General features: G+C 47.5%; 1 long non-coding RNA gene across 1 annotated transcript in view; it reads right to left on the minus strand.

Moving 5' to 3' along the window:
- The window catches only part of LOC143766000 (uncharacterized), an 84882-nt gene that overhangs the window by 19638 nt on the left and 42031 nt on the right, over nucleotides 1-23213 (minus strand). Inside the window, exon 3 of the long non-coding RNA XR_013213497.1 lies at nucleotides 13854-13983. This is a non-coding gene — a long non-coding RNA (uncharacterized LOC143766000). The remainder of the gene's footprint in view (nucleotides 1-13853; nucleotides 13984-23213) is intronic.

The following is a 23213-nucleotide window of genomic DNA, read 5'->3' on the forward strand; positions in this document are numbered from 1 at the left end:
TCGAGGCCTGGACATGCACACCATCAGTGTAAACTCCAGGTTGAGGGTCAGTCAGTATTTCCCTAGTCTGAGGGAAATTGCAGGGGCCCGGATTATTAGCTCTCGCCCACCTAGTCTCCCCGTGACATCATCATTGAATATGACTTTCATCCAGTCGTCCACAGTCCACAATTGCTTTTCCTTAGCCCATTGTAACCTTGTTTTTTTCTGGTTAAGGGGTTAATTATGGCTTTTGTTTAGCTTTTCTGTACGTAAATCCCATTTTCTTTAGGCGGTTTCTTACAGTTCGGTCACAGACGTTGACTCCAGTTTCCTCCCATTCGTTCCTCATTTGTTTTGTTGTGCATTTCCTGTTTTGGAGACATATTGCTTTAAGCTTCTGGTCTTGACTCTTTGATGTCTTCCTTGGTCTACCAGTATGTTTGCCTTTAACAACCTTCCCATGTTCTTTGTATTTGGTCCAGATTTTAGACACAGCTGTGAACAACCAGCATCTTTTGCAACATTGCGTGATGATTTACCCTCTGTTAAGAGTTTGATAAGCCTCTCCTTTGTTTCAATTGACATCTCTCATGTTGAAGCCATGATTCATGTCAGTCCACTTGGTGCAACAGATCTCCAAGGTGTGATCACTCCTTTTTAGATGCAGACTAACGAGCAGATCTAATTTGATGCATGTGTTATTTTTGGGTATGAAAATTTACAGGGTGATTCCATAATCATAATCCATAATTTTTTTCCTCAAAATTGAGTGATTCCATAATTTTTCCCTATGATTGGTTAAAAAAGTAACCATTACTGACTACCACATTTTTTGTTCTTGATTTCTTTTAGTGTTTCTTAAAGCCAGAAAGTTGCCATTTGAAATGACTGTAGTTTTGTGCCATGTCTGTGATCTGCTTTTTTTCTACAAAATTAAACAACTGAATGAACATTCTCCAAGGCCGGTGATTCCAAAGTTTTTGCCAGGGGTTGTATATATATCTATCAAGATAACAAACACCAAACAAACAATAAGACGGGGGAGATGACTCAAACCTGAGATTCTAAAGAGAACTGAGTCTGCAGCACACACTTCCTATTCCTTCTTGTCACGTGGTCCCTGTCTGACTTCCGTGTTCCGTACTTTACAAACCAATTATTCCCTACTTAATCAAATTACTCCTAAATTACCAGGCCCCATGCTGAGTCAATTCACTCCAAGTCACAAGGCAAAACTAAATTTAATAGGCTCGAACTGAGTCATCTAACTCCAACTTAACGGGCCGCTACACAATTTATTAGGCGCCAAACTGAGTCATCTCACTCCAAGTTAACGGGCCCCTACTTGTCATGCGGGTACTGGGTAGACTACAGCTGATTACCCGGGCCCCTGCAATATCCCTCAGACTAGGGAAAACCCTGTCTGTCCCTCTCCCAGAATTTACACTGATGGTGTGCTTGTCTGGGCCGCCAGGCCTGATCCTGACTCCTGTTTCAGTCCTATGCTGAAACCTCCACCCACCACCCAGTGATAAGACCAAACACCAACCCCTACAGAAAGCACAGACAGGGAAAACTAAAAACGCACCACGCTGCAGACACACAGGAAAACACTATAATGTGCACAGGGCAAAACAAATACAAATATAGGAAGGAGAAACATGACAAAGGATAATACAACACCAGATACGATATTTCTTCTCCTAGACCACCACTCCAGACCGAGATCACCAGGTACAAGACATAAGCTATAATCGGCGATGCCCAAAGTACCAGAATGACTATTTAAAGGCCATGGGCGTGACCCAGCCTCCAGCCCGATTACCAGCTAGATTAACCCCGGACAACCTGGATAAAGTCTAGCCGGCGCCACTGAGCATATAGTGGACGAATGTGGAATTACCGCTGTCTGTCGGATGCCCTAGTGTGAATAGCGTCCGACATGACACTACTAGGCCGAGTCAATTCACTCCAGGTCCTAGTTTCTCCTATACAGAACTGACAATCGTATCACAGGCGACAACCGTGTACTGTACCACAGACATTTTTTTTTTTTAAACACTGAAAATTCCACTTGCTCTCTTAACTACCAGTCATCTCCCCTCTTCACAGCACGTAACAGGCAGTAGGCAACTAAAGCATGTGACGGTTCTTGCAATTAAGTGACCAGCAGCGGAGAGACCCTTCTGCTGTCTTACAGATACCGCGAAAACCGGACACGGTCAGGCAATCTGCACAGGATACCCCGAAGGACACAGGTAAAGACTATAGATTATAAAAATCAGCAGACTTACCGTGTTCTGATAAGGAGGTGATCAGTCTCCTGGTTCGGGATATTCAGCGCGTCCTGCCGTTCCAGTCGCCGGTCCTCAGGGTTCAGGGCTTTTCCTCTGCTGGCCCCAGGTTGGGCAGCCAAATATGTTAAGTTGAACAATAAGAAATGTTCACTCTAGTTGCCTACTCCTGGCCTAATGGATATTGATCAGGTGCGCACTAAAGTAATACACCAGACAGACACAGTCAGATGTAAACTCTCCTTGATCAAGCTATGGCTCAGCTCCAAGGGTCCTTTATTTAATCAGAACAAAGGTTTGTATAACCCCTGTAAGGGGGCTCGGTAAGCCCTGAGATGGGAGTGATCGTATGTATTCCATTGGTTAGTGGGTTGGGCAATGAGCAAGTCCGTGGGCGGATCCATGAGGTCATCAGGGTGGGTTGGTCCATGAGGTCATCAAGGTGGGCGTCACTGTGGGTGGATCCATGAGGTCATCAGGGTGGGTGTTATCTTGGATATCAGCACATGGTGTGCTGAAACCGGAAATGGCAGCCATCTTTAGTGTCTCACTTTAACCCCTTTCTGTCATTGGACGTACTATTCCGTCCATGTGGGGTGGGCCCTACTTCCCAAGGACGGAATAGTACGTCCAGCACGATCGGCCGCGCTCACGGGGGGAGCGCGGCCGATCGCGGCCGGGTGTCAGCTGACTATCGCAGCTGACATCCGGCACTATGTGCCAGGATGCGGTCACGGACCGCCCCCGGCACATTAACCCCCGGCACACCGCGATCAAACATGATCGCGGTGTACCGGCGGTATAGGGAAGCATTGCGCAGGGAGGGGGCTCCCTGCGGGCTTCCCTGAGACCCCCGGAGCAACGCGATGTGATCGCGTTGCTCCGAGGGTCTCCTACCTCCTTCCTCGCTGCAGGTCCCGGATCCAAGATGGCCGCGGCATCCGGGTCCTGCAGGGAAGGAGGTGGCTTACCGAGTGTCTGCTCAGTGCAGACGCTGGTAAGCCTGCAGCCCTGTCAGTGAGATCGGTGATATGACAGAGTGCTGTGCACACTGTCAAATCACCGATCTGTGATGTCCCCCCCTGGGACAAAGTAAAAAAGTAAAAAAAAAATGTCCACATGTGTAAAAAAAATAATTCCTAAATAAATAAATAAAAAAAAATTATTCCCATAAATACATTTCTTTATCTAAATAAAAAACAAACAAACAATAAAAGTACACATATTTAGTATTGCCGCGTCCGTAACGACCCCACCTATAAAACTACATAACTAGTTAACCCCTTCAGTGAACACCGTAAAAAAAAAAAAAAAAAACCGAGGCAAAAAACAACGCTTTATTCTCATACCGCCAATCAAAAAGTGGAATAACACGCGATCAAAAATACGGATATAAATAACCATGGTACCGCTGAAAACGTCATCTTGTCCCGCAAAAAACGAGGCGCCATACACCATTATCAGCGAAAAAATTAAAAAGTTATAGTCCTCAGAATAAAGCGATGCCAAAATAATTATTTTTTCTATAAAATAGCTTTTATCGTATAAAAGCGCCAAAACATAAAAAAATGATGTAAATGAGATATCGCTGTAATCGTACTGACCCGAAGAATAAAACTGCTTTATCAATTTTACCAAACGCGGAACGGTATAAACGCCTCCCCCAAAAGAAATTAATGAATAGCTGGTTTTTGGTCATTCTGCCTCACAAAAATCGGAATAAAAAGCGATCAAAAAATCTCCCGTGCCCGAACATGTTACCAATAAAAACGTCAACTCGTCCCACAAAAAACAAGACCTCACATGACTCTGTGGACTCAAATATGGAAAAATTATAGCTCTCAAAATGTGGTAACGCAAAAAATATTTTTGCAATAAAAAGCGTCTTTCAGTGTGTGACGGCTGCCAATCATAAAAATCCGCTAAATAACCCGCTATAAAAGTAAATCAAACCCCCCTTAGGCTACGTTCACATTTGCGTTGTGCGCCGCAGCGTCGGCGACGCAACACACAACGCAGGAACACCGCATGCACAACGCTGCGTTTTGCGACGCATGCGTCCTTTTTTTGCTTGATTTTGTACGCACAAAAAATGCAACTTGCTGCGTCCTCTGCGCCATGATGCATGCGCCGCAGTGACGCATGCGTCGCAAAACGCAAGTGCAACGCATGTCCATGCGCCCCCATGTTAAATATAGGGGCGCATGACGCATGCGGCGATGTTGCGGCGCCCGACGCTGCGGCGCAGAACGCTAATGTGAACGTAGCCTTAGTTAGGGAAAAATTAAAAAAATTTTAAAAATGTATTTATTTCCATTTTCCCATTAGGGTTAGGGCTAGGGTTAGGGCTAGGGTTAGGGCTAGGGTTAGGGCTAGGGCTAGGGTTAGGGCTACATTTAGGGTTGGGGCTAAAGTTAGGGTTAGGGTTGGGGCTAAAGTTAGGGTTAGGGTTTGGATTACATTTACGGTTGGGAATAGGGTTGGGATTAGGGTTAGGGGTGTGTCTGGGTTAGAGGTGTGGTTAGGGTTACCGTTGGGATTAGGGTTAGGGGTGTGTGTGGATTAGGGTTTCAGTTATAATTGGGGGGTTTCCACTGTTTAGGCACATCAGGGGCTCTCCAAACGTGACATGGCGTCCCATTTCAATTCCAGCCAATTCTGCGTTGAAAAAGTAAAACAGTGCTCCTTCCCTTCCAAGCTCTCCCGTGCGCCCAAACGGGGGTTTACCCCAACATATGGGGTTCAGCGTACTCGGAACACATTGGAGAACAACTTTTGGGGTCCAATTTCTCCTGTTACCATTGGGAAAATACAAAACTGGGGGCTAAAAAATAATTTAGGGGGGAAATTTTTTATTTTTTTATTTTCACGGCTCTGCGTTATAAACTGTAGTGAAACACTTGGGGGTTCAAAGTTCTCACAACACAACTAGATAAGTTCCTTGGGGGGTATAGTTTCCAATATTGGGTCACTTGTGGGGGGTTTCTACTATTTAGGAACATTAGGGGCTCTGCAAACGCAATGTGACGCCTGCAGACCAATCCATCTAAGTCTGCATTGCAAATGATGCTCCTTCCCTTCCGAGCTCTGCCATGCGCTCAAACGGTGGTTCCCCCCCAGATATCAGGTATCAGCGTACTCAGGACAAATTGGACAACAATATATAGGGTCTAATTTCTCCTGTTACCCTTGGAAAAATACAAAACTGGGGGCTAAAAAATTATTTTTGTGGAAAAAAAATATTTTTTATTTGCACGGCTCTGCGTTATAAACTGTAGTGAAACACTTAGGGGTTCAAATCTCTCACAACACATCTAGATGAGTTCCTTAGGGGGTCTACTTTCCAAAATGGTGTCACTTGTGGGTTTTTTTTTACTGTTTAGGTACATTAGGGGCTCTGCAAATGCAATGTGACGCCTGCAGACCATTCCATCTAAGTCTGCATTCCAAATGGCGCTCTATCCCTTCCGAGCCCTCCCATGCGCCCAAACGGTGGTTCCCCCCCCACATATGGGGTATCAGCGTACTCAGGACAAATTGGACAACAACTTTTGGGGTACAATTTCTCCTGTTACCCTCGGGAAAATACAAAACTGGGGGCTAAAATATAATTTTTGTGGGAAAAAAGTTTTGTTTTATTTTTACGGCTCTGCATTATAAACTTCTGTGAAGCACTTGGTGGGTCAAAGTGCTCACCACACCTCTAGATAAGTTCCTTAGGGGGTCTACTTTCCAAAATGGTGTCACTTGTGGGGGGTTTCAATGTTTAGGCACATCAGGGGCTCCCCAAACGCAACATGGCGTCCCATCTCAATTCCAGTCAATTTTGCAGTGAAAAGTCAAACGGCGCTCCTTCCCTTCCGAGCTCTCCCATGCGCCCAAACAGTGGTTTACCCCCACATATGGGGTATCAGCGTACTCAGGACAAATTGTACAACAACTTTTGGGGTCCAATTTCTTCTCTTACCCTTAGGAAAATAAAAAATTGGGGGCGAAAAGATCATTTTTGTGAAAAAATATGATTTTTTATTTTTACGGTTCTGCATTATAAACTTCTGTGAAGCACTTGGTGGGTCAAAGTGCTCACCACACCTCTAGATAAGTTCCTTAGGAGGTCTACTTTCCAAAATGGTGTCACTTGTGGGAGATTTCAATGTTTAGGCACATCAGTGGCTCTCCAAACGCAACATGGCGTCCCATCTCAATTCCAGTCAATTTTGCATTGAAAAGTCAAATGGCGCTCCTTCGCTTCCGAGCTCTGTCATGCGCCCAAACAGTGGTTTACCCCCACATATGGGGTATCGTCGTACTCAGGACAAATTGTATAACATCTTTTGGGGTCCATTTTCTCCTGTTACCCTTGGTAAAATAAAACAAATTGGAGCTGAATTAAATTTTGTGTGAAAAAAAGTTAAATGTTCATTTTTATTTAAACATTCCAAAAATTCCTGTGAAACACCTGAAGGGTTAATAAACTTTTTGAATGTGGTTTTGAGCACCTTGAGGGGTGCAGTTTTTAGAATGGTGTCACACTTGGGTATTTTCTATCATATAGACCCCTCAAAATGACTTCAAATGAGATGTGATCCCTAAAAAAAAATGGTGTTGTAAAAATGAGAAATTGCTGGTCAACTTTTAACCCTTATAACTCCGTCACAAAAAAAAATTTTGATTCCAAAATTGTGCTGATGTAAAGTAGACATGTGGGAAATGTTACTTATTAAGTATTTTGTGTGACATATCACTGTGATTTAATTGCATAAAAATTCAAATTTGGAAAATTGCGAAATTTTCAAAATTTTCACCAAATTTCCATTTTTTTCACACATAAACGCAGGTAGTATCAAAGAAATTTTACCACTATCATGAAGTACAATATGTCACGAGAAAACCGTGTCAGAATCACCAGGATCCGTTGAAGCGTTCCAGAGTTATAACCTCATAAAGGGACAGTGGTCAGAATTGTAAAAATTGGCCCGGTCCATAATGTGCAAACCACCCTTGGGGGTGAAGGGGTTAATCTGAGAAAGCTTAAGTAAGGTTAAGCGATACATGTTATGGGTCACGTCTCTCAATCTCTTATGTCTTGAGGTTAATTAAGTATTTGATCTTATGGCTCTCCTCAACACTCACACTCAATCACAGACTACCATTTTTTGCGTTGCCCACCTTTGTCTACTTTGCACTCCATCTAGATGTCTTGGAGTTACCACATGGTCAATGTTATTTCTTAAATCCCTCTAACCCAAATACATCTGATCATGATCACCTGTTCTTTACACTCTACACTGTCTACAGCATCTTGCTAGTCTCTGTTGTCTGACTTAGAGGATACCCGCAGACACCTTTTATTATTTCCCCCTGGAGACCCACACTCCTATAGTGAGATCCAGCACACTGAGTGACTCTTCTCTTCATTAGTTACTTCCTCCCTGGCAGGTGCAACTCCCAGGCTGCAGGACACTCCATTGCCAACAAAAAAAGAACATCGCCCACTTGTGGCAGCATGCCATACTATCTCTGGCAGTTGCTATTTTAGGAACAAAGCTGGACACTTGGATGGGAGATGTCACCCTGAGGGAGTCCATGAATAATTGAGAAGATGTCAGCTTCTGTGTGTTATCGGTCACTGAATGGCAGAGTTAGCATTTTGCGTTGTGCCTGTTTTCTAGCACCCCACCCTCCTCGCATTGCTGAGATCTTCTCCCTTTGTTAGTAGATGATCAGCAGATATGAAATGCTAGCAGCAGCTTATGACCCACATTCATCTAGGCGGCTGCAGGAAATCTCTTGTCTTCTGCCGTTAATGAATTCACAAAGGTTCCTCCTAATGATGAGCGATTACACTGTAGGCGCCATGAGGAGCTGTGCTCGCTAAGTGATTGTGAACCACAGAAAGTTCACGTAATCGAGAGGCGAGCCCGCTCTCTGCTATTGTGTAGCCATTGTACGGAGAGCTTATCTCTGCCTCCATATGTTGAAGTCACTGTTCCCAGGTGGACACCTTTCATTTATGGGCCATTTAATCACTAAGACCCTTGACAGGAGCAGATGGGCCTATAAGATGTTGTGTGCATGGTGTTCAAAGGGGTGTTCTGTGTGGTTCTATGAATGTCTATATATAGTCAACGGTGTACGTACCATGGAGTTTGAAAGGGGCCAAAAGGTGAGGTGGCCCAGCCGGATATCAGATAGAAGAGCTGCATATTCCTGTGTTCAAATAATGGAGCCACAAGCAGGTATAGAACTTAAAGCCATCTTTAGAGATGGACAGTGACCATCATGATCAGGTCATAGGATTTTTACACCTATTGTGATCATTTTCTTTTCATGTCTGACCTTTCATATTATATCAAGGGGAAGTTTCGGCTTCTGCAGCCAGCATTTCCCTAAGTTTCCCACAGGCTCTGTCTAGTCATGGGGGTCCTATCGATGCCTCCCTTTGTTCCTGAAGTTACTGTCCTCAAACGTTTGTGTCCTTGCCTAATCATGGATGAAAATTTCCCATCTTAGATATCCTGTCCTACTAAATTATATTACGTTTTAAACTGTGTTTTTGAAAAGAACCTTTCAAAGTGTCATTCAACATCGCACATCTGAAGAAGTCAAAGACAACTCCAAGAAGTGACTGAAGCTTCCGGAATGCAGCCTCTACAGCCTCAGTTGAAGTCAATGCCCAGGTATACACAATAATGGTTGTAATGGAAGAATAAGAGCACTACTACCCAAGAGGTACATCAGTGCTCCTGTACTTTCTGCTCTAGATCCAGTAAATATGTGTAAAAGGTCCATGGTACAACCAAACATGGTGAAGGTGAGAACATTAATGTTCAGCTCGCACTGGAGGACTCCAAGCAGTGTGAAGAATATTCTGAGGATGGAGGGCTCAGAAATGGGCTCACAGATCCTTTTCTATCTGCTATTAAACATCACAGATCCTTTTATATCTGCTTTTAACCGAGTACACATCAGTAAGACAAATAAGGCCTAATCTAACAATCTTGTGGGGTGGTGGCTCTGCTTCCTTAAGGCCCCGTCTCACATAGCGAGATCGCTAGCGAGATCGCTGCTGAGTCACAAGTTTTGTGACGCAACAGCGACCTCCATAGCGATCTCGCTATGTGTGACACGTACCAGCGATCAGGCCCCTGCTGCGAGATCGCTGGTCGTGTCGGAATGGCCTGGACCTTTTTTTGGTCGTTGAGGCCCCGCTGACATTGCTGAATCGGTGTGTGTGACACCGATCCAGCGATGTCTTCACTGGTAACCAGGGTAAACATCGGGTTACTAAGCGCAGGGCCGCGCTTAGTAACCCGATGTTTACCCTGGTTACCAGCGTAAATGTAAAAAAAAACAAACAATACATACTCGCCTTCTGATGTCCGTCAGGTCCCTTGCCGTCTGCTTCCTGCTCTCACTGACTGCCGGCCGTACAGTGAGAAGTGAGAGCACAGCAGTGACGTCACCGCTGCGCTCTGCTCTCAGTGTACGGCGGCTCAGTCAGAGCAGGAAGCAGACGGCAAGGGACCTGGACACCGAAAGGCGAGTATGTACTGTTTGTTTTTTTTGGTAACCAGGGTAAACATCGGGTTACTAAGCGCGGCCCTGCGCTTAGTAACCCGATGTTTACCCTGGTTACCCGGGTGCTGCAGGGGGACTTCGGCATCGTTGAAGACAGTTTCAACGATGCCGAACTCGTTCCCCTGATCGTTGGTCGCTGGGGAGAGCGGTCTGTGTGACAGCTCCCCAGCGACCACACAGCGACTTACCAACGATCACGGCCAGGTCATATCGCTGGTCGTGATCGTTGGTAAATCGCTAAGTGAGACGGGGCCTTTAGGATCTGATCAAATGTATATTTGAGTTGTTAATTCTGCATTAGACCAGAAGATCTCGTTATATTACTGTAACATCTGTGCAAGTTTCTGCTTCGGCCACTAGACAGCGTTGCGCCTTTGTTGCCGATGATGGTTGACAGCATCAGTCCTATTTTATTGCTGGGATTTGTAGCTATGCCCAGTCTAGAAGCTATGGGGTTTACTTTATAAACCTATGCGAGTCAGTTACCATTGCCAGTCAATGTTTTTGCTACCTGGCTTTACCTATGTTTTGTGCTTCTGTTGTTTCATCCTGATTTATCCTGTTCTCTAACCTCAGCTAGGTAATTGACGGTTCACCGGCCAGATGATTTTGTACCTCTTGGATCTGACCCCGCTACCTGACTATCCTTCTTGCCAGCTTACGCCACTGAACAGCAGCTGACTCTGTGGCTCTTGCCCAGGGACCTCTGTGTAAGTCCAGATCCCTGTACAGGGGGTTAGGGGGTGAAGGTCCGAGCAACCCCTGGGTGGGTGACCACGAACAGTGCCAACGTGACAATTGCCCTCTTTATTTGTCACCCTTACTTCCTTGCCTGTCACCCTGCCCTCCTTATCTGTTGCCGTCTGTTAACCCTATTCTTTCCTGTTAACCCCCTACTTGATAATCTTATTCGTGCCTGTCAATCCCATCCCTGTCTGTTAATCTTGTTCTTGTCCTTGTCTGTTAACCCATTCTATGTCTTTTAAGAATGTCCCAGCCTATTTTCCTTTTAGTAGTTGTGAAACACATCGCTACCTGTTAACTACATTCCTGCCAGACCATCTGTCCCTGTCTGCTACTGTCCCTGTCTGTCAATTCCATCCGTTTCTCATAATCCCACTCTAACCTATTAATCCCACACCTGCTTGTATAGCCTATTCCTGCCTCTTATTCTCATCCCGATCTGTTACTCTATAAAGGTGTGTGGACTGGACTGACACATTCCTGTCCCTGAAGAAACCAATCGCATAGTGATGTATAATGTTGGTGGTGTAGGAGGAAAAGATCAGTGTCTTGTCCCCAGCTGCCGCCCCACTTCGCATAGTCGGCAGGATCAATTCTTGCATCTGTGAGGCTGTGTGGTACCTGGACTAAAGAAGTGCTCATGGGTCCACTGGCCGAATGCTACCAAGACCTTGGATCCAGAGGTATAGTCACTAACTATGACTCTCATCGGGGCCAATGATTCATTTGAGAGTTTGGAACTAACCACAATGTCTATGTGGAGAGATGAATTATAAATATAGAATATAGAATACCCATCGCAAGGTCAGTATGATCTCATGGCGGACGCGTGGGTCCAGTTTCTGAAAATGGAGGGTCGCAGCCGATGTTATGTGGTCTGTGTAATTTTTGGGGAACGGGGTTTTGCTGGACCTTGGTGGAGAACAGAGAGAAACTTAGGAGAGGGCTTTGAGGTTGGCCACCCTAGAGCTCCAACTACGGAAGGCTGGAGAGTTCCTCCACGGGCTCTTGGATCAATTGTCATTCAGGTCATGATTAGGGCATTTGTTAATGTCCATACCTCAGGAGCCCACTTGTGCCAGGAGATGGACCTGACTGATCTGGTGTATCCCCATGCTGGTCTAAGGGTCTTTAAGCTGTGAGAGGGTTCCACACCCATGGACTTTTGCTCCAAGAAGGACTGTGTCCTTATCACAAGGACCAATGTTTGGAGGAAGGGGTGAATTAGGACCTGATATCCTAACCGGGTTGAAAACTTGTGGGCCCTGGCGGAGCACTGCCAATGTTGAACCAGCAGGACTGCTGTTGAGGTCAAGTAGGTGGGACATGCCATTGGACTGATTGGGCAACTGTTGTTGTGTTGGTCTGCAGGTCCAAAGAACTTGAACTCTATGTTCCTGGTCCCAACCTAGTGGGCCTGGGGTCAGTAGTGACCAGTAAAAGAGACACTATATACCCCTGGGAGAAGAGACCATTGTTTAAGTGTTGTTGTTTGCATTGGTGTCTTACAGGCCATCACATGGTCAAGGACGACCATGGTTAAAGAGGGTAGGAAAGCAAGGGGAGTGGACTTGTATGTCACGCTCCTAACTCTGAAGACACCAATTGCGTAGTGATGTATAATATCAGTAGTGTATAGTATAGAATAAGACATAGTTTAGGGCTTAGGACATATATAGGCAGTATAAGGTAGTGACTATAGTTAGTGACATTAAGGTAAGTGTTAATGTTAGGGAGTAGCCCAGAGTGGGAGGGGCTTAGTATTAGGGCAAGTGACTGCTTAATGTAGATTGTTAGGGATATGTTCAAGTAAAAGCAAGAAGTGTCTGTGAGCAGTGCTGCCATTGTCAGTGAACTACACAGGACTAAATTAGTGGGACTAGTGGGTGGTCCCAACCCATAGATCCCGGGCACCAATAGTGGAAGAAGTAGGATGCGGAACCACTGAGCAGGTAGAGAGACCTTCTGATCAGGACTGTGGCGATAAGTTGTGACGAAGTATAGTGAAACAGTGTGCTTCACCCTCGCTTGAGTAGACTACAGTGGAAGGATACTGTGTGTGTGAAAATGCTTTACACTGTGAAAGAAACCTCCCCAAGACTTTGTACCCTCTACCCTTTGTACATAATCCTTGTCAAGTTGCCCTTCGGTAAAGAATGTGTTCTAGAATGAGAGACTCCTTTATTGAACTTTAGTACCTATGGTCCTGGATGGCCAATGTAGCGCCCCCACTGTCGCAGGGCCGAGGGGCACCCGGTACCGGGCCGCTACGTCTCGGTTCTGGGGTTGTCACGGTGGCTGGGCCCGGTCCGTGACCCTGCTGAGGGGCGTCCAGTGAAAGTTGAGAATGTGATGAGGTGGTGATGTTATGGTGCGGTGCAGGTCACAGTAAATAACGAGGACACCAGGTTGCAGTCTCTTTACCTCTTTACTGAAGGCTTCAGGATTCTCAGTCCGGAATACGGTTAACCGGGCTGCGGGAGTCCGGCCGGTCCGATGGCACCTCCAGAGTTCCCTTTGCAGGTGGAAATCTGTGCCTACCTTCTAGCGCTCGTGTGTTGTGGTCCTCCCCTGCTGTGCTTACGGGATAGTCCCCACAACTGTTGTGTCTGTTTCTGAAGTTCCCTCACAACTCGATTTTGATGTTCTTCTTCGTCCCCCCAGATGATATGGCTAGGACGCACCCGTATGACGGGTAGGCTCGGAGCTCTTCCGGGACCCTAGTGTCGCCCCTCTCCAACTGTTGCCCCCTATGTCTTCTTAGGTGATTTGAGTGAGACAGCCCGCCTATAACTGACTGTCCTGCCGTAGGTTTGAAGTAAGGCCTGGAGCTCAATACTTCCTCGGCGTTCCGGCCACCGGCTACGTGCCTCAGTAGGATGTTGCCTCGTCTTACAGCACGACTACTGGTGTTTCTCCTTGTTGCGTTGATCTCGTTTCTCACTCAGCACAACCAACCTCGCTTCTTGTCCTTTCTTAGGGTACCGCAGCGATCAGGTGCAGGCGTGGTCCCGTAACGTTCTCTCTGTTCGCTAGGCCTCTGTCAGGATCCCACCCCTGACAGGGACCCCCCTGAATCTTCCCCTGCAACACCCTCTGCCACAGGATGTTGCCTGGTTCCAACCCAGTCAGCTTCTCTCTAACTTCCTATCCAACCCCCAGTTTTACCAGACTGTGAGGAGTGGCCTAATACATAGCGCCCTTAGCTCCCCCTGGAGGCCAGACTGTGAAGTGTATTGGTGTCTGTGATACCTGATCAGGTGAACTCCTTCAGTGCCATCAGACGTACCATAGCCCCCCTTAGCGGCGGAGCATCAGTACTGCAACGACCAGGATTCTGGGGCGCTGCACTCCCCCCCCGGTTAAATCCAGTACTCCTGGACTGGGAAGAAAACAACAATACATGTCAGCAAAAAGACATACAATTTTGAAATGCAATAACAATAAGTAAATTTGAACAGAGCTTCCCTTTATGGGAGGTGAGGACACTTGAACGTTACAAACATGGTTAAATACTTTAAATAACATACTATAAATAACTTTTCTTACCCGACCGGGTATTCTACTAAGTGCAAACTTTTGAACAATAATTTAACGTTGCCTTTAAGGACGTACACGCTGAATCCACTAAAGACCTTCTTATAAAACACTATAAGGCTAATCAACTTTTCTTCATTTTCCATCTTTACATCTGCAGGACCGCCTGTCTATCTGCCCCAGGCCTACTGCCTCTCGTTCTGTTGCAGGACCGCCCCTTTCCGCCCGGGCCTTCTGCCTTTCTGCTACTATACACAGTATAGAACATATCATCCATCTCTCAGTTCAGGATCACCGAGCCATCTCTGTATGGCTCCTAGGAGGACTCACCGACTAACCCCGTACGGGTTCACTTCCTGACCTCATTCTCTAACACATTATTAAACATTCCTTACAATTAACTAGCTAACTACATATAACTGCTACCTGTCAGCATTATTACTTCTTCTTTTAAAGTATCATCATTCTCTAAGTGCTATCGATGAACGTCCCCTTTAAGAAGGGACCAAGTCTCTATGAGGTAGTGCAACTTCTCAAGCTGCAAGTCCGTATGCAGTAAGGACTCCGGTGCTGTTTCCAGGAACAGTTTCTTCGCAAAGAGTCCTTTCTTTTGTAAAACCAGTAGAGGGCACCTTTAAGAAGGTGCAAACTATTTACAATGAGTTTGTAATCATGCAGTCTTCATGATCCAGCAGTTCTTTCAACAACGATAAAACGAAAAACAAAAACAAAAGCAAAAAGGCAAAATAGGGATCCCGGGTAAACGAAGGGATCCCTTTAAGAATAACCCTAGTCGGGTTTAAAGCAGCAAAAAGCAGGGAAACAAACAGTTAACTATTTACATATCCATGGCATCGAGGTTTACTCTCGCTCTGGCAGCCGTAGCTCCACATAGACCTCGCTCGGCAAGGTGATCGGCGAGATCGGGGCCTTTAAGAAGTGCTCCATACCCGTGGCCCGATCCCAGGGTGTAAGGCGCCGGAGTCTATAGGTCCCAGGGAGAGGGGGTGCCGCGACGGGGCCTATCAGCAGGTCCTCTGCTGGCGGGGCAGGGTCGTTCTTCATACCTGCTTCAGATGCGGTCCCTCCGGTGACGATTTGCTCCGTCTCCGCTGGGATCTGGAACGCTGGTTGCAGGGCCTTGAGCTGCGGCGCTGTCCTCTCCGTTCGCAGCATCTCGCTTTTCGGCAGGGCATTGCTTTCTGGCTTTGGAGCGCTGGAACTTCTTTCTTGCTCCGAACCAGACGAGGCTGCCGACAGATGTCTGGTGAGGCTCCCGATGATGGTCTTCTTCCACCCGGCCTCAGTGCTCAGCTGCGTCTGCAGGAGTTGGTGGATCAGCTCGTCCACTCCGGTCTGCAGGAGGTCAGCGTCAACTGTGGAGGTCTGGCTGCGGTGCCTCTCCGGGTAGCTGGGGAAGTCCTCGGCTCCGACCCCACGCTTCGGCTCCGGGCGGCTGGCCATGGCATCCTCCATGTGGCTCGCTCCTTCTTCCTGGTCCTTTTCCCGCTCTCTCCTTCATGGGCGGTTTCGCTTCCTTTGTCTCCGCCCTCCATTGAGAATCAGGAGGCGGATCTCGGCTGCTGACGGACACGTCCTCAAGAGGCAGAAATACTTAGACTGGGCGGCCATTGTCTTTCGCGCTCTTCAGTTGGTCCACGCCTACTCCACGCCCCTCTTCTTCTCCTGCGCTCTCCTCAGCGCTGTAATGGCGGCGGTTTTTGGAGGCAAGTGGCAATGCACAGTCTTGGCAATAAGTCACAGTCCAAACACAGTAAATCACAGTTCCAAGGCACACATGATCTGATTCTTCAGGCTTAAGTAGATCCTGTTCGTGACGCCAAGTTGTAGCGACCCCACTGTCGCAGGGCCGAGGGGCACCCGGTACCGGGCCGCTACGTCTCGGTTCTGGGGTTGTCACGGTGGCTGGGCCCGGTCCGTGACCCTGCTGAGGGGCGTCCAGTGAAAGTTGAGAATGTGATGAGGTGGTGATGTTATGGTGCGGTGCAGGTCGCAGTAAATAACGAGGACACCAGGTTGCAGTCTCTTTACTGAAGGCTTCAGGATCCTCAGTCCGGAATACGGTTAACCGGGCTGCGGGAGTCCGGCCGGTCCGATGGCACCTCCAGAGTTCCCTTTGCAGGTGGAAATCTGTGCCTACCTTCTAGCGCTCGTGTGTTGTGGTCCTCCCCTGCTGTGCTTACGGGATAGTCCCCACAACTGTTGTGTCTGTTTCTGAAGTTCCCTCACAACTCGATTTTGATGTTCTTCTTCGTCCCTCCAGATGATATGGCTAGGACGCACCCGTATGACGGGTAGGCTCGGAGCTCTTCCGGGACCCTAGTGTTGCCCCTCTCCAACTGTTGCCCCCTATGTCTTCTTAGGTGATTTGAGTGAGACAGCCCGCCTATAACTGACTGTCCTGCCGTAGGTTTGAAGTAAGGCCTGGAGCTCAATACTTCCTCGGCGTTCCGGCCACCGGCTGCGCGTCTCAGTAGGATGTTGCCTCGTCTTACAGCACGACTCCTACTGGTGTTTCTCCTTGTTGCGTTGATCTCGTTTCTCACTCAGCACAATAAACCTCGCTTCTTGTCCTTTCTTAGGGTACCGCCGCGATCAGGTGCAGGCGTTGTCCCGTAACCTTCTCTCTGTTCGCTAGGCCTCTGTCAGGATCCTGTTGTGAATTCCTTTCTGGAGCTCCCTCCTGTGGCTGCTAATGGTATTTTTGTGAGTTCTGCCCTTGGGCTCCCTCTGGTGGTTTCGAGTGGAACTGCTGCTCCTTTAGCTGGCTGTAGCAGCTGCATTCACTGATCGCCTTGCCTGGGTTTGTTATTTAAACCTGCTCTGGGCTTTAGTTCATGCCAGCTGTCATTGTCTTAGGTTGGATTTTGTTCTCTCCTTGGATATCTCATATGGCCTGTCCTTGTCAGCAAAAGATAAGTTTCTGAGTTGTTGTTTGTCCATTTGCTTTGTACTCTATTGCTTTGCAAATATGTCTCATTTTGTCCAGCTTGTTGCTATGTCATATTCAGGCTAGCTGGAAGCTCTGGGGTAGCAGATTTGCCCCTCCACACCGTGAGTCGGTGTGGAGTTCATTTTTGTAAACTCTGATTGGATTTTTGTAGTTTTTAATACTGACCGCACAGTATCCTTTTCTCTCTGTCTATCAAGTTTAGTATTGGCCTCCTTTGCTGAAAACTGATTTCATTTCTGTGTATGTCATTTCCCTCTCCACTCACAGTCAATATTTGTGGGGGGCTATCTTTCCTTTTGGGGTTTTCTCTGAGGCAAGATAGCTTTCTATTTCCTTCTTTAGGGGTAGTTAATTCTTAGGCTGTGAAGAGGTGTCTAGGGAGAGTCAGGAACATCCCACGGCTATTACTAGTGTTGTTGTTAGGATTAGGGACTGCGGTGAGTAGAGATACCACCTCCTCAGAGCTCGTCCCATGTTGCGTTTTAGCCACCAGGTCATTTCAGTGTGGCCTCTTAACCACCAGGTCATAACAGTACAGCTGGCCCGCAAAGTGTTAAATGCATCTCAAAAGAGGGAAAAGAAAGTTCTGAGTAATTTTTTTTTCCTTTGTAGCTTGTTTTGTCTTTTTTTTCCCCTTAATCTCTGGGTGGTTCAGGATTTTGGTGCTGATATGGAGGTTCAGGGTCTGTCCTTGCGCGTGGATCAACTCGCTGCAAGGGTACAGAGTATCCAAGATTATGTTGTCCAGACTCCGGTATTAGAGCCTAGAATTCCTATTCCTGATTTATTTTCTGGGGATAGATCTAAATTTTTGAACTTTAAAAATAATTGCAGATTGTTTTTTGCTCTGAGACCCCGTTCCTCTGGTGACCCCATTCAGCAGGTGAAGATTGTTATTTCTTTGCTGTGTGGTGACCCGCAGGACTGGGCATTCTCCCTTGAGCCAGGAAATCCTGCATTGCTCAATATTGATGCATTTTTTCTCTGATCGCCCATGACGGCACCACGGAGAGAGGGGATCCGCCCACCAAGGACAGGAAACCTACGGATAAAAAAGGCGGTACCACTCTCCCGCATCAGTTGGTTTCCTGTCCTTGATGGGAGACCTATGGACTTACCAGATCGACGTGGGAATTCCGGGGCCATCTAGTCCGGTTCAGGCAGCTGGGGTCCCTCTGCCTCGGCTAAGGTGGTGACCCGAAGCGCCACCGCGAAGGGCTAGTGGGCCTCTAGGGTGTGCGGGGGAGGTGACAAGGAGTTCGCGGTCACCTCCCCAGGTAAGATGCAGCAGGCAACATCCAGGGGGGTCCCTCTGTGGTTGCGGGAGGTGCGGCGCGGCCCTCCCCAAAAAAACATGCGTCAGTCTGCACACTGCACTGCCATCGGGCGTGCAGAACCGCGCAGTAGGGACTGCATAGGACCGGAGGCGCCGGTCAGCAGCGCCATATATGCACTCCCGGCGCCATCTTGCTAGTTCGGCGCATGCCCGGGATTAAGCTGGTCTCGCGAGGCGCCGGCGAGGCGCTCGTACGGCTTCTGCGGGCGCCGCTTAAGCCCGATTGCGCAGGCGCCGGCGTTCGGCGCTCCTCGCCATCAGCCGGGCGCTACTGCGCAGGCGCCGACGTTCGGCCATCGGCTGGGTGCTACTGCGCAGGCGCCGGCGTTCGGCGCTCCTCGCCATCAGCCGGGCGCTACTGCGCAGGCGCGGATGTAAAAAAAAAAAAAAAAAAAAAACGGCGCGAAGGCTTTAAATGAGGAAAGTTACTTCCTCCTAGCGGCTCCGCAATATATCAGCAGAAGCCTCAAAAAAAAAAAAAGCTACTTGCAACTACACCAGAGTGTTGTCAAAGCAGTAACCGCAGACCAGCAGCAATATGAGCGACCCGGCATCTCCCTTGCCAGAATCATCTCCACCTATAGCAGCGCCACAGCAGCAGCAGCAGCAAAAAAGGCGACAGCAGCGCCAGGACACCAGCAACGAACGCCAGAGGTCCCAACGCAGTAAGGGGTCCAGTACGGCGTCGGGGAAAAAGCCAGAGGCGGAGAATCCCCAATCGGTATTTATGGGTCCTGGAGGTGGTAAGTGGATCTTCGTGAAAGTCAGAGACAGTAAGGTTATTATTTGTCTCTTTTAGGGGAGGAAGAGCGTAGGCAAAACAAAGCATAAAATTTGTGCCATCTGTAGAGAAGATCTTCCACCTGCCTGGGAGAAGACGCTGTGTAACACTTGCATACAGCAGACAGTATCTGAAAGTCTGCCAGGGTTTGCAACCGACTTAAAAAACCTGATTAAAGAGCAAGTAGAAGACACCCTTAGATCCCTAAAAAAGGGGAAAAAACGGAGAAAGACCAAGGATAGGTCTCCATCTCCGGTCTCAAAATCTGACAGCGACAGTGCGAGCTCAGTATCCTCCGACTCCTCCTCCTCATCTGCATCATCCACTTCTTCCTCGGGGGGGCACAACTGTTTCCCACTAGAGGACACCGATGGCATCATAAAGGCGGTGAGAAGTACTATGGGGTTAGTAGACTCCCACCCCAAAAAATCGGTACAGGACATCATGTTCGGGGGCCTAGAACAAAAAAAGAGGAGAGTTTTTCCACTTAATGATGCAATTGCGGCTTTAATCAAAAAAGAATGGAAAAAGCCCATGAAAAAGTCTCTCTTAACTCCCAAAAGGAAATACCCTTTTGAGGATGAATCCTGCTCCTTTTGGGAAAAAGCCCCCAAATTAGATGTGGCTATAGCCAAAGCATCAAAAAAATTCGCACTCCCGTTTGAAGACATGGGGGTACTAAAAGACCCTATGGACAAGAAGGCGGACGCCTTCCTCAAAGGCTCTTGGGAGGCAGCAGGGGGGGGGCTTAAAACCTGCAGTAGCAGCGGCGTGTACATCTCGCTCCCTAATGATTTGGCTAAACCAACTAGAGGGTCAATTAAAAGGGAAGACTTCCCGAGACTCAATACTGAATACTTTACCAGTAATGAGGGGAGCCGCGGCTTTCCTGGCTGACGCCTCGGCCGACTCAATCAGACTAGCCGCTAGGTCAGCAGCACTGGCTAATGCGGCCAGGCGCGCCCTCTGGCTTAAGAACTGGCCAGGCGATCTCCAAACTAAGACAAGACTGTGTACCATCCCCTGTGAAGGAGAATTCTTGTTTGGTTCCACTTTAGATGACATTTTGGAAAAAGCTGGGGACAAGAAAAAGTCCTTTCCTCCCTTGGGCCTCCCCTCTTACCGGAAGCCCTTTCGGAGCAAGAGGTTTTTCCGAAAGAACCCGGGGAGAGGCCAGGGGAAATGGGAGGATAAGAGGAACAAAAACAAGGGGTTTATCTTTAATAAAAACCCCAATGATAACAAGAAACCTCCGCAATGAAGGTTCGCCCCAGGTGGGAGGGAGGCTGTCTCGCTTTCTCCCAGCCTGGAAAAAGATTACATCCAGTCAATGGATACTGAACATTATAGAATCAGGACTGAGGTTAACATTCAAGAGATACCCTCGTCCCTCTTTTACGATGACATCTACAAGGTCTTCGGCAGAAGAGCAGCTGGCACTAGAAAGAGAAGTCATCGGGTTAGTAGAAAAGAGAGTTCTCCTGGAGGTCCCCCCTCAAGAAAGAGGACAAGGATACTATTCCCCTCTATTTCTGAGAAGGAAACCAGACGGGTCTTTCAGAACCATCATAAATCTGAAAAGTCTAAACAACTACTTAGAGGTTCAGGCATTCAAAATGGAAACGATAAAGTCATCTATCAAAATGCTGTTTCCTCAATGCTTCATGGTGGTTCTAGACCTAAAGGATGCATATTATCACGTCCCAATACACAAAGATCACCAAAGATTCCTCAGGATGGCGGTTCACATCAGAGGAGTCCTAAGCCACTTCCAGTTCTCAGCTCTGCCTTTTGGTCTAGCCATAGCCCCGAGGATTTTCACAAAACTGATTGCGGAGGTAATGGCCCACCTCAGAGAAGAAAATACCTTAATCGTACCATATCTGGACGATTTTCTGGTAATAGGCTCCTCCCCGCAGCACTGCGAGCATCAACTGGCAATTGTGATTCATTCCCTAAAAGAACTAGGCTGGCTAATAAACATAGAAAAATCCAGACTAATACCTTCTCAAGTTCAGGAGTACCTAGGTCTCACCCTAGACTCCATAAAAATGGAATGTCGGCTACCGGAGAACAAAATACAAAAACTAAAAAGTTTGGTATCGAGGGTTCAATCTCTCCCCTCCATAACACTCCGTCAGGGTATGTCCCTCCTAGGCTCCATGACCTCTTGCATCCCCGCAGTCCAGTGGGCCCAATTACATTCGAGAGACCTCCAATGGCAGATATTGTCAGAACAAACCCGTCTAGGAGAGCATTTAGACGGGCGGTTAATTCTATCTCCTCGTACCAGCCACTCTCTGACATGGTGGAAATCGCAGGAAAATCTTTCCCAGGGGGTCCCGTGGGTAATTCAGATCTCAAAAGTCCTAACTACGGACGCAAGCCCCTCAGGGTGGGGAGCTCATCTAGACGATCTGGTAGGCCAGGGCACCTGGTCTCCATCCCTAGCAGACAAATCCTCCAATATGAAGGAACTTCTGGCAGTCAAATTTGCCCTTCAGAAATTCTTGAAAGTCCTTCACTCTCATCATGTAAGAGTGATGTCGGACAACCGGGTGGTAGTATCTTACCTCAATCACCAGGGGGGCACCCGTTCCAAAAATCTAATGGAAGTGACCAACTCAATCCTGCAAATAGCCGAGAGCAACCTCCTATCCATAACAAGTCTACACATAAAAGGGGTAGACAACTACAAAGCGGACTTCCTCAGTCGGTCCAGCCTAAAACAGGGAGAATGGGAACTGAATCAGGCAATATTTACCCAGATCACAGAGAAATGGGGGGTTCCCAAAATAGATCTCTTTGCGAGTCACCTAAACAAAAAAGTAACCTCCTTTTGCTCCCTATCTCCCCTGGGGAACCCAGTAGTTGTGGACGCTTTCCTGATGTCTTGGAGCCATCATCTGCTCTATGCCTTTCCTCCTCTCATTCTGATTCCAGCGGTGCTGAGGAAGATTCGGGAGGACGGGGCGCTGGTTATCTTAATTGCCCCGTTCTGGCCGAAGAGACCTTGGTTCTCATGGATGAGGAAGATGTCAATGTCCGACCCCTGGGTATTACCAGACCTTCAGGATCTATTGTCGCAGGGCCCAGTCTGTCATCCAAGGGTCAAGAACTTGCACTTGACAGCTTGGCTCTTGAAAGGAAGCTGCTAAAAGACAGGGGGTTCTCCCCAGGGCTAATCTCAACCTTATTACAAAGTAGGAAGCCAGTTACAACGAAACAATATGGCAAGATATGGAAAAAGTTTCTGTCTTCATCAGGTGAAAAAATAGGGAAAGAAATTCCCCTTAATTCCATATTAGAATTCCTACAAAATGGGTTGCAGATGGGGCTGGCCACTAGTACCCTGAAAGTTCACGTGGCAGCATTGGGGGCCCTATTCAATTTTGATTTAGCTTCAAATAGGTGGGTCGCTAGATTCATAAAAGCAGCAGGAAGATCAAGGCCTCTTCCGATAAAAATCGTTCCTCAATGGGACTTAAACTTAGTCCTTAAAGCCCTGACCAGTCCACCATTCGAACCATTACACGAAGTTTCAATAAAAAACCTATCTCTCAAAACCGCTCTGTTAGTCGCCCTCACTTCTGCCCGTAGGGTCAGCGACTTACAGGCTCTTTCGGCTAACCCTCCTTACACACAATTTCTAGAGGATAGGGTCATTTTAAAAACAGACCCAGCATATCTCCCGAAAGTGGCATCAAAGTTCCACAGGTCTCAAGAGATTTCTCTCATTTCCTTCTGTCCCAACCCTGTAAACAAGAAGGAACAAACATTACATACACTAGATGTACGAAGATGTCTCTTACGCTACCTAGAAGTCACTAAGGAGAGTAGGGAGGATGCTTCTCTGTTTGTGTGTTTCCAGGGTCCCTGGAAGGGGAAAAAAGCATCGAAAGCCACCATAGCAAGATGGATTACGGATGCCATCAGTCTTTCATACTCAGCAAGTGGGATGTCCGTTCCCGGGGAGGTTAAGGC

This window comes from Ranitomeya variabilis, chromosome 4 (genome assembly GCF_051348905.1).
Source record: "Ranitomeya variabilis isolate aRanVar5 chromosome 4, aRanVar5.hap1, whole genome shotgun sequence".
NCBI lineage: Eukaryota > Metazoa > Chordata > Amphibia > Anura > Dendrobatidae > Ranitomeya > Ranitomeya variabilis.